The following is a 5,000-nucleotide window of genomic DNA, read 5'->3' on the forward strand; positions in this document are numbered from 1 at the left end:
ATCTTGTTATTCGTCTCTAGAACCAAATCGGTACTCCCGATTTCCCTTTGTCCCACTTCTCCCCAACAAATGGGAGTTCGACATCTTCGACCATAAAGCATCTCGTACGGTGGCATCCCGATACTAGTATGAAAACTATTATTGTACGAAAATTCCACCAAAGGTAGATGCTCATCCCAACTACCACCGAAATCGATAATGCACGCCCGTAACATATCTTCCAAAGTTTGGTTCGTACGTTCGGTTTGACCGTCCGTTTGAGGATGATACGCCGTGCTCAACTTTAATTGTGTACCCATATCTTCGTGAAACTTTTCCCAAAATCGAGATGTAAAACGGGTATCCCGATCCGAAATAATAGATATAGGAACGCCATGTCGCGAGACCACTTCCTTGATAAACAACTTAGCCAAGGCCTCCGACGATATTGCTTCTTTAATGGGAAGAAACAAAGCACTTTTCGTCAACCGATCCACTATAACCCAAATCGAATCATATTGAGTTCTCGCCGTCTTAGGTAATTTAGTGATGAAGTCCATGGTAATGTGCTCCCATTTCCATTTCGGGATTTCTAACGGTTGCAACTTACCATACGGCTTTTGATGCTCGGCTTTAACTTGCAAACAAGTAACACATCGTTCGACGTATTTTACAACATCACGTTTCATGCCCGGCCACCAATAATCTTTCTTCAAGTCATGATACATTTTCGTCGCGCCCGGATGAATGGAATATTTCGACTTATGTGCTTCATCGAGTAGCACCCGTCGGTAATCACCCGTCTTAGGCACCCACACCCTTCCTTGAAAGGACAACAAACCCCGCGGACCCATAGTAATAAACTCCGATTGGCCCACAATTCGTTCCGTGCGCTTATCGTGAACATAAGCCTCTATTTGGTCTTCAACCATCTTTTCAAGAAAGTCGTTAGTGATAATCAAACGTAACGATGTTATACGTATCGCCGGATGTTGAGTCTTTCGACTTAACGCATCCGCGACCACATTCGCCTTACCCGGATGGTAAAGTATCTCACAATCATAATCTTTCACCACATCCATCCATCTACGTTGACGATAATTCAAATCCCTTTGAGTAAAAAGGTGTTTCAAATTCTTATGATCCGAATATATCGTACACTTGACACCATACAAGTAGTGGCGCCAAATTTTCAACGCATGCACAACCGCCGCCATTTCAAGATCATGAGTCGGGTACCTCGTTTCGTGTTCCTTTAATTGTCGAGAGGCATAAGCAATGACTTTACCCCTTTGCATAAGAACGCACCCGAGCCCATTTAAGGAAGCATCACAATAAACCACCATGTCTTCGACGCCTTCCGGTAACACTAACACCGGAGCTTGACACAACTTCTCTTTCAATAATTGAAAAGCAATTTCTTGCTCGTTTTCCCAATTGAACTTAGCACTCTTCCTTGTCAACTTTGTTAATGGAGAAGCAATCTTAGAAAAGTCTTGGATAAACCGACGATAATAACCGGCCAATCCGAGAAAACTTCGGATCTCCGTGGGCGTAGTCGGTCGTCCCCAACTCTTCACCGTCTCAATCTTCCCCGGATCCACTTGGATACCGCTTTCGTTCACAATGTGGCCAAGGAATTGAACCTCCCTTAGCCAAAATTCACATTTAGAGAACTTTGCATACAACTTCTCTTTTCTTAACGTCTTCAAAACTTCGCGTAAGTGACGTTCATGTTCGTGCATACTTTTCGAGTAGACTAGTATGTCGTCAATGAACACAATAACCGACTTGTCCAACATAGGTTGGCATACCCGGTTCATAAGATCCATGAATGCCGCCGGTGCATTCGTAAGACCAAAAGGCATAACCGCAAACTCATAATGCCCATAACGCGTTCGGAAAGCCGTTTTCTCAATATCTTCCTCACGGACTCGCATTTGGTGATAGCCGGACCGTAGGTCGATCTTAGAGAAATACGTTGCGCCTTGGAGTTGATCAAACAAATCGTCGATCCTAGGTAGTGGATAACGATTCTTGATCGTCACTTTATTCAACTCACGGTAATCAATGCACATACGCATACTACCGTCTTTCTTCTTCACAAATAAGACCGGAGCGCCCCATGGCGAAGCACTCGGTCGGATAAAACCCTTCTCGAGCAATTCTTGAATTTGATTCAATAACTCTTGCATCTCCGTTGGTGCTAAACGATAAGGAGTTTTAGCAATGGGGGTAGCCCCCGGAACCAACTCGATGCGAAATTCGACTTGTCTTTCCGCCGGGACACCCGATAACTCATCCGGAAAGACATCTTCAAACTCATTAACTACCGGAATTTCACGAATAGGTGGTGGCTCATTACGAGTATCAACAACATAAGCAAGGAAAGCCATGCCACCGGTAACAACGGAACGTCGTGCCCGTGCAAAAGTGCATATCGGCACCGGTTTTCTTCTCTTATCGCCATGAATAATCATTTCTCCCCCACTTGGGGTCTTCACACGAATACTCTTATCATGGCATGCAATATTGGCTCTATAACGATCGAGCCAATCCATACCAACAACGATATCAAAGTCGCCCAAGGTCATTGGAATTAGATCAATTTTAAAAGTTTCGGCACCAAAAACAACATCACAATTTTTACACACATCAACCACTAGCACCGTCTTGCCGTCCGCTATTTCGACTTCTACCGGACGACTTAACTTAGCTAGCGGACTATCAAGTTTAGGCACAAATTTAGGAGACACAAACGACAAATTTGCACCGCTATCAAAAAGAATCCTTGCCGGATTAGAATTAACCATGAAAGTACCTGAAACAACTTCGTTGGATTGTTTGGCTTCATCGTTCGTCATCAAGTAGTTTCGCCCTCTAGCCGACCCCGCCGCCTTCTCAATCTTCTTAACATGATCATTATTCAACTCGGGGCATTCCGGCCTCTTGTGCCCCACTTTACCGCAATTAAAACACGTAACCGTCTTGACCGTGCATTCACGGGCGTAATGACCCGACTTCCCACAATTAAAACAAGTGGGCGCAAAAGTACCCGTGCCACCTTTCTTCACACTATTAACGCTCTCGGTGCCTTTCCTAGACTTCTTGTTTGAAAAATTCGAATAGCTCGAACCTTCAAACTTCCTTTTCGAGAAAACAAAATCACTCTTCCTAGGCACCTCCGGCTCAAAACCCCGAGCCAACTCAAACAATTCATCGAAAGTCTTTGCCATACCCCGGCTAATCTTGTTCTTGTAGTCGGCATTCAAAGTACGATAAAAATCTTTCATAAGCTTATGATCATCACCCACATACTCCGGGCAAAAACGAGTCTTTGCCAAGAATGTAGACTTGAGGGTAACTAAATCCATGGAACCTTGTTGCAAATGATGCAACTCGTCCCGAATTCGATCAAGATCGGATGAAGTTCGGTATTCCTTGAAAAACTCTTTCTTGAACTCCTCCCACGTCAAGCCCATGCATTGCTCCTCGCCATACAAATTGATTTTATCATCCCACCACAACTTGCCTTCTTCACGTAACATGCTAGACCCAAACCTCGCCTTCTTCTCGGGAGGACACTCCGCGGTACGGAAGGCCCCCTCGATGTCCGAAATCCAACAAGTACTTTTCAACGGATCCCTCACCCCATTAAACGTCGGAGGTTGAGTATCCTTAAAATTTTTGTAGTGGAAGTCTCTCTTTCCATCACCCCCTTCACCTCGAGGATAAACGTTTCTAGCATCAAGGGCCTCTTCAATAGTGGCCTTCAATCGTTCATTTATCATTTCGGTCACTTGCCCATCGACCGACTCTTGGAAGACCCTTCGGACATCCGCAAGAAAATCCGATTTCAACTTCTTAAAGACGGCCTCGACCTTGGTCGAGAACTCGGCGTCTTCACTTGTACTCCCGTTTTCATGATCAGGACCGTTTCTCGTCTTCATTCTATAAAACGAATTAGGTTAAACTATGAAACGAAAGGACAATTATACCCAATTACATACGTATACACCACACTACCCCATCTTGCTCAACAATCGTCGTACATTGCTTGTTTGACCCGATTTGCACCCGTAGTAATGGTAGCTAGTCATTACCACGCAAGCACGTCGCGCTAACTCGCTAGTACAACGTCCATCTCGCTTGATGATTGCTAAACACAACACAAACAAATAGCGCATGATTAGTTCACATAAACCTATGCACTAATCATACCGATCCGACCCAAAGTCCTACAAGTCCCGCATAAACACGCACAAAAAGTCTAAGTCTAGGCGCCTATCTCAAGTCACCTAAATCCCTTAGACCATGCTCTGATACCACTTGTAACAACCCAAACCATAACCGACCAAACACGACGAGATTTTAAACAAAAAAAAAAAAAATTTTCTGGTGCAGACCATCCGCGCGGCGCGCCAGGTGGCCGCGCGGCGCGCCAAATCACCTGGACAGCCCGCTGTCCCCGGAAGTCTATTTAACGAAAATGTTTGACTAGTTCCCGACATTTTTAGCCAAAACGCTTTTAACCATACATTCATATATGTAAAACTAGCACATAACTAAGGTTTGAGCGAGTTTTACAAAGTGGGGCCCACACGTGCCCAAAACGCCACTAAGTTTAAAATACAATGTTTAATACAAATTAGAGTTTCGACCACGAAAAGTTTATTTGCCAAACGATACAACGAGCATGGTGTTTGGGGTTAAACTACCCAAGTCTCGGTCAAACTCCGAAATCATCACATCCCAAAAGCGTCACTAAACAAGACGGGATCTCTAATCCAACCGGATGCCCTTACCCTTGTCCACACCGGAACCTATAAAAATAGTGAACAACGAGAGGGTAAGCAAAGCTTAGTGAGTAAAACATATATATACATGCATATACAACTTACCCACACGCATCCACGATATCAAATAACACATAACAAATCTCGATAAGCAAGCTAGTATCACCAAACGTATCACTAGCAATAATCATAGCATAAATACTCATAACAATAGTCAAATGCTAG

Source organism: Rutidosis leptorrhynchoides, chromosome 11 (assembly GCF_046630445.1).
Source record: "Rutidosis leptorrhynchoides isolate AG116_Rl617_1_P2 chromosome 11, CSIRO_AGI_Rlap_v1, whole genome shotgun sequence".
Taxonomy (NCBI): domain Eukaryota; kingdom Viridiplantae; phylum Streptophyta; class Magnoliopsida; order Asterales; family Asteraceae; genus Rutidosis; species Rutidosis leptorrhynchoides.